The sequence below is a fragment of the Canis lupus genome, chromosome 6 (genome assembly GCF_011100685.1).
Source record: "Canis lupus familiaris isolate Mischka breed German Shepherd chromosome 6, alternate assembly UU_Cfam_GSD_1.0, whole genome shotgun sequence".
Classification (NCBI taxonomy): domain Eukaryota; kingdom Metazoa; phylum Chordata; class Mammalia; order Carnivora; family Canidae; genus Canis; species Canis lupus.
The window spans coordinates 1,459,646-1,475,197 of NC_049227.1; the positions used below are offsets into that span (position 1 = coordinate 1,459,646).

Below are 15,552 nucleotides of genomic sequence, written 5' to 3' on the forward strand. Positions count from 1 at the left end.
GTAGGGGAAGAGGGTTTCAGGTTGAGGGAACGAAGCTCAGGCAAAGTCAAGGATGGAAGGTTCAGGGGTCTGCGTGGAGCAGACTGCGTGGAGCAGACTACAATGTGGGTGTCATTGTGGGATTTTGAACACTGCAGGTCTGTGTTTGAAGACATTTATTTCCTTGTGAGCCTAGCTTTCCCAGGTCCTGGGCAGATCTTTACAACCATACACAGAGTTAAGAAAAACATCTAAATCTTGGAAATAAGGCAAAGAAAGAACAACATCTTCTTTCAATGTCACACAGGGGCATTGTTGAACAGGCCCCAAAGCATTATTTAATTATAGGGGAATGTACCTTTGTTTGACTCACTATTCGTCATTGATTAAAAGCCCAGACATTGTGGAGTTACATGTTAACTCGATGATTTTTTATTCTGGTAGAGATTCAATTGATTTCTGTCTGGCAGAAAAGATAACTCCGAATGTCTTACTGCACTATCAGGACATTAACCAGTTTTGTACCTAACCTAACAACTTTATTCTAACATGCTTTTTTCAAAAACCTATCAATACCCAGTTCCTCAAATGCTTTCTGAATCAGATTTGCCCAACCCTCTGATTCTCTCATCAATAAGTTGAATAAATCTTTGACGTGTGTTCGTTCTATATTTGCATGAAAACTGTGTTATTAACATTTGACCCCAGTGTTTCAGCCAAAAATCTCTATGATGGAGGGAGTGATAAAACTGGAAAGCTTGGAATCATTTTTTCAGTTTTAGCCTTGGGATACTAAGCTGAAAGGAGACTAAGGAGTACCTTTAAATAGTGGGAAAAATTAAAGATTAGTAGGGAGTATTGCCAGTCATGTGGATATCTGAGGAGCTTGGCAGCTTTGGTCAGTGGGCTGATTCAGCTAAACATAGGTGCATGAGTTTGCTTGGGGCCAGTAAGGACCCTGGCCCAGCAGATGGGACAGATGGGAGAGTTCCTTGTAGCAAGTAAGACCAAAGTCAGACCATTAGCAGCATCTATCCCCGTATGTTGCCAGATGTAAATCTGCTGAAGGTCGGACTTGAGCCAACAGCTGGCCAACATTCAGGGATATAGGCAGCAGGTCCTGCCCCTTTTTGGGAGGGTTATTGAGGGTTTTCAGGATACAGGGGCCTACATTCCAATGAAAAACTGGAAAGAAGGCAAAAAGTCCATCTTTCAGATCTGACCAATGTGTTGGGGGCAGGTAAGAGTAGGAAGACTGCAGTTTAGCAGCATTTGAAGTCCTGGGGCTTAATTCCAATTATTCTAGATATTGTGCCTGAGATGAATAAAATGAATTAGATCTGCCTACATTGTCTCATTTATCCATTCATCCATTCAACAAGGATGGAGAGCCTAGTAAATGCCAGGCTCAGGTGGCAGGTGGGAAGGCTTCTGTGACTATGGTTGATAGGGCCAGCGAAGGTAGCACTGTCATGTCATGTTTTGTCTTTCTATTGGCTCATTTCTCTTGCCTTCACTGTGGTAGGATTGGGAGAATAACAGTATTCTGTTTACCAAGACTAAATAGGATCTCATTCTGACATCCCAAGTGGTAGACACTGTCATTCTTGTTAACACCCAGCTCTTTTGACCACTCAGCTTGTGTTGGGAGAATTCCCCACATGATGTGTCAGTGCCTGCCCAACATAAAGCTTGGGAACAAATTTCCCTGGACACGCTCACAGCTGGAGGCAGGCAGGGGACTGAGCCTTTGCTAGTCACATACTCCCTGGACAAACTGCAGTTTGGAAACAAGTGACCTACAGAGGCAGGGGATCATATGGGCTCCACTTTGGCAAAGGTGACGCAGAGCCACTCAACCTTCAGAAAAAGTACAAGCCTAGCCCAGTGATGAAGGGGCATGTTTCCTTGGGGAGGCTGGGGGATAAGCACCTGCTGATTGCTTGGGGTCCCTCTGCAGCACTTAGCTCAAACCAGTCACCCTGCAGTCCTGAAGGTTTCCAGGCTCTTAATGGGCTCCCTCTCCAAAGGAAAGTCCAATTAGACACATCTATCTCTACTTAGGGATTTATCTGAACATCTAGAGATGTTTCATACAAAGGAAATTCTGAGGAGGATTAACCCTATAAGCTCTGTCTTGCATGTTTCTTTAATCAAAATATAGGATGATTAATGATATTGGATCCCTTTCATCAGGGAGAGAACAGTGAGTGGTTATCACTGAAATATCCTCACTCTGGATATGAATTTGCCTTCTCTGCTCACTAAGCTTCTGGTAACATTATTTGCGGACTTACAGAAAGATTTACTCACTATTATGGAATCTCACATAACACTTTTTACAAATTAATCAAGAGGCTCATTTACAGAAAAGGAAGTAAGGACATTTAAAAAACTAATGTCTTGGGGCACGTGGGTAGCTCAGTGGTTGAGTGTCTGCCTTCGGCTCAGGGCGTGATCCTGGGGTCCTGGGATCACGTCCTGCATCAGGCTCTCTGCAGGGAGCCTGCTACTCCCTCTGCCTGTGTCTCTGCCTCTCTCTGTGTGTCTCTCATGAATAAATAATAAAAAAAAATAATAAATAAAAAATCTATCCTCATTGCACACCCTTGCAGAGTAGGTATATAAAATCAGATTTTGCAGTAGTCAGGATATGCCATGTTTCCACAGTCATTTCCCAATTCATGTTGTGCTATTTACTGAGCAGAATTTCTGGGCCAAATGCTTTATGTGCATTATGGTACGTATGCAGTTCTCATAACAGCCCATTTTCCACATGAGAAAACCAAGGCCCAGAAAGGATAAATTGCCCAACACTACATAACTAATACTTCAGAGTTGGGCTTGAGATCCACTCATGACCTTATTCTTTTCACTACATTATGTTCCTCCTTTTTATGAGGAACTAAAGGGGGGATTTTATTTGTCTATTTATTCATTGAAGTATACTTGACATACAATATTACATTAATTTCCAGTGTACAGCACAGTGATTCAACAAGTCTATACGATATACGATGTTTACCACAGGTGTAGCTATCATCTGTGATGATGTAACGCTATTACAATATCATTGAGTATATTCCCTATGTTGTACCTTTCATCCCTGTGAATTATTCATTCCATATTTGAAAGCCTGTGCCTCCCACTCTCCTTCACCCATTTTTCCCATCCTCCCACTGAAGGGGAAAGTTTTTTACACCGTTTCTCATGGCTCTCCCTCTTTTCCCTCTCTACTTTCACCCTGACTTCAGAATTAGAGCCATAATCCACAGCTTCAAAGGATATTTGAGAGTAAGGGTTGCTTATGAGGTATCCAGTTAGGAAAAGGGATACTGATTCATGTCACCTCCTCTTTACTGAGCTCAGACAAGATTAAGGAGAAAGTTTTTATAGCTTATTATAAAGCTATAGCAATCAAAACAGTGTGGTTTTGGCACAGGATAGATAGCTATAGCAATGGAATAGAATTGAGGATCCAGAAATAAATTCATACATTTATGGCCTATGTATTTTGGAAAAGATGTCAAGATCATTCAATGGAGAAAAATAGTCTTTTTAACAAATGGTGCTGGGAAAACTGGAAATTTACTTGAAAAATAATGAAGCTGGACCTCTGCCTGACACCATACACAAAAACTAACTCAAAATGGATCAAAGACTTGAATATAAGAACTAAAACCAGGGGCGCTTGGATGGTGCAGTCAGTTAAGTGTCTGACTCTTGGTTTCAGCTCAGGTCATGATCTCAGACATGAGATTGAGCCCCATGTTGGACTTCTCACTCAGCATGGAGTCTGCTTAAGACTCTTTCTCCTTCTCCTCTTCCTCATTGTGTTCTCTCTCTCTCTCTCAAATAAATAAATACATCTTTTAAAAAAAGAATTAAAACCACAAGACTCAAAGAAGAAAACATAGGGGCAAATATCTATGATCTCAGATTTGGCAATGAATTTTTAGACGTGACATAAAAAGTACAAGCAACAAAAGAAAAGCATAGATAAATTGTACTTCATCAAAATTTAAAACTTTTTTACATTAAGAGTATTATTAAGCCATAAAAATGATGAAATCTTGCGACTTGCAACATAGGTGAGGTTACAGAGTATATTGCTAAGTGAAATAAGTCAGAGAAAGAAAAATACCATATGATTTCCACATGTAGAATTTAAGAAACAAATGAGTAAAGGGGAAAAAATAAGAGAGAGAAAGAGGAACCTAAACAAGAAATAAAATCTTAACCATATAGAAAAAACTGATGGTAACCAGAGGGGAGGAGGATGGAGGTAAAGGATGAAAAAGGTGATGGGGATTAGAGAGTACTCTGATCTTGATGAGCGCTGGGTGGTGTATAGAACTGCATCCCTGAAACTAGTATAATACTGTATGTTAACTATCCTGTAATAGATAAAAGACTTAATTTAAAAATGTGCTCTGCATCCTCAAAAAAAGAAGCATTATTAAGTAAATGAAAAGACAATCTACAGAATGGGAGAAAGTATTTGCAAATCATATGTCTGATCAGGGTTTTATATCTAGAATATATAAAGAATTCTTACAGTTCAACAAGATGACAACCTAATTTAAAAATGGGCAAAAGAGGCAAAAAAAATGGGCAAAAGATCCAAATAGACATTTCTCCAAAGAAGATAAATAAATGGCCAACATACATGAAAAGATGCTCAACATCATTAGTCATTAAAGAAATGCAAGTCAAAAGCCCAATGAGATAGCATTTCACAACTGTAAAAATGGCTATTAAGGAAAAAAAAAAGGATGTTTTGGAGAGAATGGGCAGAAATTGGAACTCTATAAATTGCTAGTAGGAATATAAAATGGTTCGACCGCTGTGAAAAACATGATAAACGTGTGTTTAAGTTAAACATATGATTGCCACATGACCCAGCAATTCCACTCTTAGATCCATATCCTAAACTATTGAAAACAAACATTTACAGCAGCACTGTTTACAAGAGCCAAAAGGTAGATACAACTCAAATGTGCATCAACAGGGGATAAATAAATTGTGGTGTATATATACAATGGAATATTATTTGATCATAAAAAGGAATGAAGTCTAATACATGCAACAATGTGAATGAACCTAGAAAACATTATGGTAAGAGAGAGACCAGACACAAAATGTCACATACTGTATGATAATATTTAAATGAAATATCCAGAATAGATAAATCCATAGATATAAAGCACAAATTGTGGTTGTCAGGTGCTGGGGGATAGAGGGGGGATGGAATAGGTATAGGGTTTCCTTTTATGACAATGAAAGTATTTTGCAACCAGATAGAGGTGATGATTGCACCTGTATGTATTAAATGCCATTGAATTGTTCACTTTAAAATGATTACTTTTATGTTTTGTGACTTTCACCTCAATAAAAATTACATTTTTAAAAAAGCCTAAAGCAAGAAAACAGTTTCATAGCAAAGGATTCAAGCCAGAGTGTGTTGCTGGGTAGGGGTCAGAGCTCAAATTTAAGCAGCAAGATGAAGTTAAATAGGGCCATATCCAGAGGACTATAAGGGGGGCATGTAACCCTACCAGCCTTGGTGTTGCTCTGCAGTGGACCTAGAGGTGGCAGTCGGCCTGCTGCTTCTACAGCTCCTTGGGAGTTAATTTGATCCTCTGGAGTTTTTACAAGGCTCTCTCCAGCTCCTCCTCCACCTGCCTGCCTCGCCAGAGAGGCCTGGCTGGGCTCCAGGATGCTCACAGCACACTTCTCCCTCTTGCAGTCTGGGGAGGCAGCCTAGCCAGTGTCTGGCGCGACTTCAGTGGGCTCCAAGGGGCCAGGCTGGGCTGGCTCTGGGGTGAGGCTCCCCGGCTGTGTGGACACTGCAAATTCATCTTCTCATCCCAGCTAACAGCTTTGGGACCACTTTGGCAGCTCCAGGGAAAGGATTTGGGACCGCCTCCAGGGACATAGGTAAGCGAGAAGGTCTGTGAGGGGTAGGGACACAAAAGGGGAATAAACAGCCTCTGACACATCCAAGATGTGTGTGACTCCACACTGGTCTCCTTATTTTAGACCCACAGGAAGGCTTGCAGCTGTTCTCCAAGTGTGGGGGTGGGGTGGGTATTTTAGGGACATGCTTCTGTTTAACTTCTACTTGATCTTCAGAGCTCAACATAGATACCACCTTCTCCAGAAAGCCTTCCTAAGCCCTAAGGTGCCCTTTCTCTATGTCCTCAAAGCATCTTGGCACTTCTATGTAGCACTTTCTATACTATATTGTAGATGCCTAGTGACCTCTCAGTTACCCCACATATTAGACTGTGGACTCCCTTGTGGCTGAGTGCCCTCCTCCAGATGTCCCCTTACCTTCCTGTCAATGACCCTAGAGGTATCCTAGGTGCCTGCTGTTGACCTGGGGAAGGAGGGATAATATTTTCTTTTACTTTGCCAGGCAAGTGCCTGTTCACATGTGCACACACATGTACAACACACATATGACCTCAAGGAAAGTTCAGTGTGTTCTTCAATCCAGTTCCTTGTGATAGAATCTAAACTATACAGGACTGGAATGGTAATGGGTTGAAGGGTGTGGGCATTGTGGCTTTAAACTAATTAGCTCAAACTCCTGCATCATACCAAGAACAGGCCCTCCCTGCCCAGACCTTCAGGGTGTTGGCCCCCACATGGAGGTCTCCCCGGTTGACCAGATCTCTCACTCAGACCTGTTTTTTATGTTCATTCTGCTTCATTTTGGTTTCTTCCTTTGCTGGGCTGGGATATTCCCTTGGTTGGGGTGTCCCAGCTCCTCATTATATTAAAGTCTCCATTCATTTTGCTGATGCTCAGAATGAGGGAGAGGCTTGGAGCCTAGAAGTCAGAGGAGAGAAGGGAGGGGACCCTTCTCTGGGTAGGAAGCTTGCTTTTTTTTTTTTTTTTCTTCTTTTCTTCTATGATTTTCCCAAACTACTTTAAACAACAAATCACTTATACTGCAAGTGTTAATCTCCTGCCCACAGACCTCAATGATCTACATACAAGATTCTTGTCTTACTGCTAGCATAATTTTTGGACTTTATTATGCTGGAAGAGTGTCTGTCTCTTTCCCGACCTTGACTGTGACACTACAAAACCCTCTTCTATTGGTTTGGCCTTGGAGAGATCTGTTTTCAATTCCCACTTCTCATTTCCCCTAGCTGCAGTAATTAGGGGTGAGGGTGAGTGGAATATGTTAATCTTGGTATAAATAGGCACAAGCCAGGTCTTAAAACTCAAATTTGGGGTTAGGAGTGTTCAGGACACTAGCAAATGCAGGAGGTCACTGCAATAGCCTTGCAGAGGGACCAGTAAGACATAGCCCCTAGGCTCAAAAGCACATAGTCCAGTGTGTTTGAGGGAGCAGAGAGGTGTCTGGGAACTTAGAGTGTAAGTCTGGGTGGGAAGTGTATGCTGCTTTGAGGGCACAGAGGATGGGAGCCTAACCTTGTGCATGACAGAAGACTTCCTGGGTGAGGTGATGTCTGATTTCAGCCACAAAGACCAAATGAAAGTTACCCAGGAGCATGTCCATCAGCACCCTGATTCCCCAAATTCTCTCTTCTTTCTCAAGCTATGGGAAGACCAGAGAGAGGCATCTGAGATCCTCTCTGTGGTCCAGGATATTTGAGTTTAGTAGCTTGGACTCTGAAGCACTAGCCGGACTGAGAGTACCTTTGGATATTCTCCTGGGTGCCTGGGCAGATATGGAGACATCAAGAAGCACTGGGAGTTCTCAGAAAGCCTTAGGGGTTGACATATGTACCACTCCTGGTTTCTGTCCAGAAGATTTTCAAGGATGGGTTCCAGTTTGGGATGTAGGACACTGGTGGTTTCCGTCTTTAGCCTTTGCTATGTGATGGCATCTATTTCAAGAACTAAAATTTAGGAATCCAAGGGGATTCATAAGCCAACCTAGCAGTGCCTATTCTTCCTGTGGCTGAAAAAGGGAGCTGGAGATATTGCTCTAAATTTACTTGAGTGGTTTACGTCCCAAAGCTGGCATTGTTCAGGCTACACTATTACCTGGGGCAGTTTCAATGAGAGAGTCTTGAATGGGTTTGTTCAATGAATAATCTCAGATGGGCTTAGAAATGCTAAGAAAAGTTTAGCTGCGGAGGTTGGCCACATGAAACAGAGGGCGAGAGGGAAAAGCTAGGAATATGCGGATTAGCATGAATGAGGGAGCTAGCAGTGTGGTGCCCTTCAGGTGGATATGCCTAAGATTGCTGCTTGGCCACCATTGCAGTATGAATTCAAGGAAAGAATTCTACGCACCTCCTCTCCCTCTGCCCTCTCTTCCTTCTCATGTTATTATTATTACTGAGGAGGCTGTGGTCCAGGTGGGCCGGGGGATGATAATATACAAAATAGGAACTGATTTTCTTTTTTTGTAAAGTAGTATTAGTCCTACCTAGCCCTGGCTTTTAGCTGTGCTTCTGAATCCAGCTATATTCAGGACCAATAAAGAGATACTTACTTACCTCTGGCTAGAGGAAAACCCAACAGAACTTCACATCACTGGTTTTCTGTACTTTGGGTTATTCACACTTCCAGTGTCTCATCCTTCCCTACCCTTCAGGGTGGAAGGGAGACCATATGAACATTTACTCCGTCTGCACAAGCTATGATGAGATGGTGGGAGCTGGGGGACCAGTAAGCTGTACCCAGTAGCTAGAGAGGGACCCAGTAAGAGATGAACTCTGTCCTACTCTCAACCAATTCCAATTCCGCCATCACAAATGCCTCCATGTTTTTCCTTTAGGGTTGTGGTGATCTTCCTCCCCTCTTTCTGAGCTGTCCTTGGATTCTTGGAGCTTTCCAAGTCCCTGGAAGAGATGGTGATTGGCTCCATGATGGTCTTTACCTTTTAAAACGTGCAAGTTCTCTAACCTGAGAAGGAAATGGTCTTGGCCTGTAAGGACAACCTGCCCAAGTTGAACCCCTGCACCTCAGCCTCTGCCCTAGTGGGGTCCTCCAGGAGAGGCTCAGAGCCCAGTCACCTTAGTGTGTAAAGATGCAGGTGGTGGGAGGGAAGCTTTTGCCAGGATCTTTTTGGCAATGAATGGAAATAAAATGGCAGTGACCCCTAGATGACACCATTTGGGGAAACTACCTCTCTGTGCTTTCTTTCAATGATGAGCATGTATTAATCATGTAGAAGTTACATAGAAATTAACAAGGACACTAGCCAGGGAAGACATAAATCCAGTCCAACCTCATTGTGGACTATAATTGGCCTGGATGGAGTGAACCACATAGGATCTTTTGGTTGGGGGAAGGGAGTGGGTGCTTTGGGCATCCTGGCAGCTCCCATTTCATTTCCTGCTCAAGCCTCCTTGCAAGACTCCCAGTTCTTGGCTAGAAAGGACCCTGGTTGCAGGGCTGGCTGGTGGCTGTTCACACACCCCTGACAAGGCTGCCCTTTGTCCAAACCCCACTGTTTGTAGCCTTCTCTCCACGGTAGGTTTTCTGTGTTTGGAACTAGAACACTGGGACTGTGGACATCACTTGGCTTTGCTTCTTCTGGCCTCAGCTTATGCCTGTATATACAGGCCTGTCTGACTGGTTTGTTGTCTTATAAGCCAATGATTTTTATTGTTGAGTTTGGCGTCTCCCTTGGGTATTAGATAAGGAGAGGAAGTTGGGCCTTTGACTGTCAGTAGATGGCCTTGACAAGTGACAGTAAGGAAATGACACTGCCGCTCACAAAATGTATTATCCAGAGCACCCTGCTGGGGCTGCTGTACTCCGAGAGGCTCAGATGGCACGGCCAGCTGTGCTGGTACCCAAGGTCAGGTGAATGGAGCAAGACTATCCTTCAAGCTGTTTATGAGCTGCTTGTTACCTCCAGGAAATTCACCCAGGGATGGCTCCCTGCTTCCCCAGGCTGCTGCATTAGCCAGTGTGTAGCTGGAGGACCCAATGTCTACCCCAGCTGCACCTCTGTGTCAGGACTTAGAGGGGTCTCCTATGGCCCAGAGATCCCTGGGCCCTGGGAACATATTTCACTAATGACACTTATCCTTTAGTCTAGTTCTTGCTTTGAATCCGTCAGGCTCTCTCCTAAGGTATTCCGTGGCACAGGAGTGCCACCCTCTCAGCCAAGGAAGTGGAATAGAGAGAAGGGAGGAGGAAGGCAAGAAGAACTGGGGAGAATGGAATCTGAGATGGTTGGAGAGAATGAATCAGGGAGCACCTGTTTGTTCTAGCCATTTTGCTATTTGCGAACCCTCTGAACACTTGAACTTTAGGGCTATGGAGCAAAACCCAGACTCACGGGTGATTCAGGGAGGCAAAGCTCTGTGCCCTGCCATCAGGGCGGAGAGGGGCGTGGAGCAACACCTGAACTGAATCCACACCAGCCATGTCAATGTGACAATGGGGGCTGCCGGAGGACAGGGCCTAAGAGCTGATCAAGAAGTTTCATCTGGTATCGGGGGGAGACCTCTACCAACACCTTACACTTATGCAATTGAGCCCATGTGTTCACAAAAATCTCATGAGGCAGTAGGTGTGGGGATTTTCATTTCTACCTTAACACCCTCGGAATGGGGTAGACATCTTTTTTATCTGTAAATCTGTGCTGTGACTTTGATGCTTTTGTAAGCAGTAACTCCAAATCTCTGTGCACATATATTCTATATTCATGGAAATGAATACCTTTTGTTCAAATTGGGACCTATGTCTTTCCTATGATTTAACAGATTGTGGGCAAGACTAGAGAAGTGGTTGCCTCCAGGAAACCTTTTGTTCTTGCATTTGGGTTGTGTAGCCTGATTCTGTGGGCAGGGTCACAATGAGACAACTCTAGATAATTTGACTAATGTGAGAAAAATAAGAAAATTTAAAAACGTGTATTTTTCTAACAAATAAGACAACTATTTACTTATTGCTCAGACTTTCCCTTGATAATAGGTCAGATGCTTACCAGATGCCCCAACCGTTGACATTTTTATTGGAACTTCGCAGGTGTGAGTTTTACACATTTTGCATTTTTCACCAAGGAGTTAAGCTCACTTAGCTTGTTAATGTGGAAGTATATCCTCCAGTTCATTTGAACCAGAATTTTTTTTATTGGAGTTCAATTTGCCAACATATAGAATTTCAATTTGCCAACATTTGTTGTGGGAGCACTCTGTACCAGGCACTAAGGATGTGAGGGCAAAGAATACCTGTTCACTAAGGCAGCAAGGGAGGACATTCGAAGCTGAAGGAAGAGCATGTGCCAAGGCCCAGAGATGTGTAGAGATGGCCTCTTATGGGAGTTGCAAGTGCTTTTATGTGTCTGTAGCTGACAGGAATTAGAAGGGGATCTGGAAGGAGATGACAAAAGGTACATTGAGGCCAGCAGCTTATAAAGGACTTTTAATTTTTTAATTTATTTATTTGTTGAGAGGGAGAGGGAGAGAGAGAGAATCTCAAGCAGACTCTCCACTGAGTGCAAAGCCTGACATGGGGCTCGATCTTATCACCCCGAGATCATGACCTAAGCAGAAAGTAAGAGTCAGATGCTCACACTACTGAGCCACCCAGGTGCCCCTACTAAGGACCTTTTAGGTAGATTAAGGAGTTTGATTTTATCCCAAGCACCATGGGGAACAAATGTTTCGTAGTAAGCTTGATTCCATTGTGCTCCTATTGTAAACCCTTGTTCAATTTTCCTTCATTGCTCACTTGTGTTAGAGAACAGATTCCTTAGATATCCCATATTGACGAAGAATCTTTTATAAAGGTGCCTCCCTCACTGTGTCACAATCCAGCCTAGCCCTGCGGGAGCTTCCTGTCTCCCTGACCATGAAGTCCCAAGCCTCATGAGTGCCTCCTGCTTACCTCTCCATCTGACCATGAACCAGTCTTACTTCATGAGCAACACTGAACTGGTTTTCTTCCATTCCCTGGCCTTGCCTGGTGCCCAGGGGAACAATCTCTTCCCCATCACATCATCAATACCTACTTAGTTTCCAGGTCCTAGTTTCACCACCAGCCTCGGGAACCTTCTCCAATTCCCCAGAGTAAGTTAGTCCTTTGATGACAACTGGTAGTAGCACTGTGCATGTCTTCTTATTTGCCCTCATTCTCCTTTACAATTGTTTGATATTTGTCTTTCTGCAACCTCTTAAGCTCCCTGAGGGCTGGGCTTTATCTCTGATGCCTAGCAGGACACTAGACACTATTTATGGATAGGTGGAGGTGGGGGCATTCATTTCGATACATCTTGTAGGAGACCAGATGAGAGAGCAAATGGCTTCCATGAAGCCAGTGGCAGTGGGACAGAGAGGGGGATGGTTTGTGAATGGCCAGATCTCTAGGCTAGTTCACACTGGATCGGACTTGACGTGGATCCTGGAAGAGTGGAAAGAGGTAGAGATGATGTCAGGGAATGCAAAGGCCTTTGCTCCCTTGCCTCACACTATTATCCCTGTCCCCTGTAGAAGAGGGGATAATTTTGCTGTCTGTGATTTTTGCCTTTTTGCCTTTATTACTCTTATGAGAGACTTCCCAAAGGAAGAAGACTTAGTAATCACTGGTCTGAGCCTGGGAACTGCATTAGTGAGCAGTTCTGGTCCCTGTGCTCAGAAAGTCCATGCCACACATGGTCACTCTGTTGCTTTTCTTGTCTTTTTGCAGACAGCCTGCCTGGATAGGACGTTGCTTAGAGCAGGCCTTGCTAGCCCCTCGGGGCTGCTTCTTTCTGCCACCAAGATTTGCTCTCAGGCCTCATCATCATGTGTTCAGTGTGGAGGAGAAGACACCAGATCCTCCCTTGGTCCGAACTAGGACACCTTGTCCAAGCTCTGCCTAGGGCTCTTTTGTTCTCAGTGGGCTGTTCACAGACCCCCAAGAGGATGAAATGAGAGATGAATTAAGATCCTTCAATTCCCTAAAAGTCCACACTGTCCAAGTTCCAAAATATTAGCGAAACATACTACCATTTACCTAACACACCTAACACAGCTAAATAATAAGCGGAATAGAATGTGTGAATTACCCAGAGTCCTTCCCTGCTGGGCTGGTGTTCAATTCCGTTTTCTCGCTGTTGACTTCCTAAGTTGGCCTTACGATTCTTTTGCTTTGACTTCAGTAGACCTAAAATTAGACCAGGGATATTTTTTCTTTCTGATATGCAAAGATTTGGTGTCATAAGTGACAAATATGTAATATAAGGATGTGCCAATGGGCTCCAACCTGCAGAGGGGTCTTAATATTTTACTCTTTCTTGTAATTTCTTTCAATTCATGAATGTTAACATTTATATTCTCAAATGCATCATAAGGGCTAGGATGTTCAGATTATGACTTGCTCATGACTATCAGAATGCTCAGATTGGAGATCTCCAAGGAAAATTCTTGTCCAGCAAGGAAAACAAAACCACACTAGATGTTTCAAACAGATGGCATTCAATACACAGGACTAGTTGCACAGGAATTGGAAAGCTGAAATAACCCCAAGAATTAGTAATTGAAAGAACAGCTACCATCCCTGGGACTGAGGGAATGAGAGAGAAAGGTGGTCTCACTGGACTAGAAGAGCCCCGAGGTGGCTGGTGCTCAGACCCCTGAGGGAGGCGTCAACCCGGCAGGACTGCCATGGCTGAGGAGACCCAGGGTGGGGGTGGTGTGGCACAGCTGGTGGTCTGACCATTGAGCGACATGGCTACTGGCACCCCTCTGAGGTGGGCAAGGCTGGTCTTAGCCATTCCGAAGGGAAGTGGGGATAGGGATCATCCCTCTGTGGTTTTCTCTTCCCTGGCCTCCCCATCTTCCTGGAGTCCTTCTTTGAGCCAACAAGAAAGCCAGTGAGTAGGGGGTGCCTGGGAAGAGTGGTCTGGAGCACTCAGCACCAGCATCACAGAGGGCCCATGGGTGGCCAAAGCTGAGTGGCTGCAGGGAACAGCCAGATTCACAGAAGCAGATCTGCAGACAGGCCAGTTTCGAGGCTCCACAAAGTTATTCCTCCCTCATACAGGGATTGGGCCTCCTGGTCGTGTTCTGGTAAGCTTATCTTGCAGAGGTCTGCTAAAGTCAAGCTCCTGCAGTAGGCATGACGAGTGTGGGCATTCCCAGCTGTCAGTCACTGGAGAAGAGGCAGGCCAGAGGGATGCTAATGGCAGAGCTTAGATAGGAGGGAGCTTCTGCTTCTCTCTGAGTCGTAGTCTCTTCAGTTGGACTTTGAGAGGTCAGGATCATCTTGAGGGCACTTCCTGGTGGTGGATGCTGCCGATGGCCTGCCCCTCCTCCTCAGCTGGGGGCCTCCCCACAGAGCTGAGGCAGCCATCATGTCTGCCAGGGGACCTGGCTTTCTGTTAAATCTCCAGGTTCACAGCTCTTTGTTCTGAGGAGCTGTGGAGAGTGCTGAGGGAAGATTTGAACTGTGGCATTTGGGGCCTGGAGTCCTGTGAGGCCATCATGGTGGTGATGTGGGGTGAGCGCTCTAAGACAACTCCGAGCCAAGGGGTGTGCCAAGGGGTGTTGAGGCCGCTGCCCCTCCCTGCACGTCAGCCCCTCCCCCTCCGTGAACATTCTCTTTGTTGTCAGTCTGAAAACTGGGGGCTTGATTTTATTACTGAAAACCAGAAAAGAGACCCCAAGGATGTGAGGAATTTCTGGCTGGAGTGAATAGACCTTGGAATCCCCCATTCACCTTCAGACATTTCCTTGTCAAGTGGTCCGCTGTGCCAGCCTCCACCGGCCCAGAGGCCACCTCCTTGGGGACACCCATGAGGTGCCAGGGGGCTCTGGGGTGGTGAGGCTGTGGGAACACTGTTGGTGCCAGGCACACATCTCCCACCTCCACCCCCAGCCCTGATCTGACCGGTCCCCTTGCCCGGTGTCTTTAAAAGGCGAGAGAAGATGCCACATGCAAGTCTCCCAGGAAGACGGAGGACCAGAAACCACTTTGAACAGATGTCTGGATGGGTGATAGCAGAGTCTTTGCTGACAAGGGTTTTATTGCCGGTGGGCATGAGGACTCTGGGCACCTCAGGGTGAGAGGAAAGGCCAGGGTAGGGGGAAAGAGAGATTTTTGTGGAGAGAGACTGTACTGTTCAGTGATTTTGCCCGGCTCGGCTGGAATAGACAGTGGCACCTCTTTCTGACCTTTGCCAGCCTGAGCAGGCTGCGTGCAGGCTCCATCTCTCAGAGCAGCGCCTGTGATCTGGGAGAGAGTATCCAACCCGCTCCATCTCTCACTGACGCCGAGGCCCTTGGAGATGATTCTGCACAGTGTTTCTCGAGACTTTTTAGCGCATGCCCTCTGCAGTGTGCTGTCCCCGTCAGCCAAGATGTGGTCAAGCTCGGTGTTCGGTTAATGGAATATGTTTTCTAAAAGTGCCTGTGTCCCCCTCTCTGTTAAGAGCGTTGCTGGCTTAGTTCGACACTGACGTTTTACAAATGAGAAAATCCAGGCCCAGGAGGGGAAGGGGTCACACATGTGCTCAGAGCAGAGGCGGAAGGGATCGGAGGTTCACCCCCTTTCTAAAGCCGGATGCCCCCTGGGATGCCCGTCGGCACTCACACCCTGAGGCAGAACACTGAGACTGGTGAGCCTCATCGGCCGGATTTATTTGTA

General features: G+C 45.2%; 1 protein-coding gene across 1 annotated transcript in view; it reads left to right on the forward strand.

Moving 5' to 3' along the window:
• The first annotated feature begins 5,711 nt into the window (after positions 1–5,711).
• CALN1 (calneuron 1) overlaps positions 5,712–15,552 on the forward strand; it is a 529,066-nt gene continuing 519,225 nt past the window's right edge. Inside the window, exon 1 of the mRNA XM_038539013.1 lies at positions 5,712–5,919. The gene's annotated coding sequence lies outside the window, so the exon portion shown is untranslated. The remainder of the gene's footprint in view (positions 5,920–15,552) is intronic.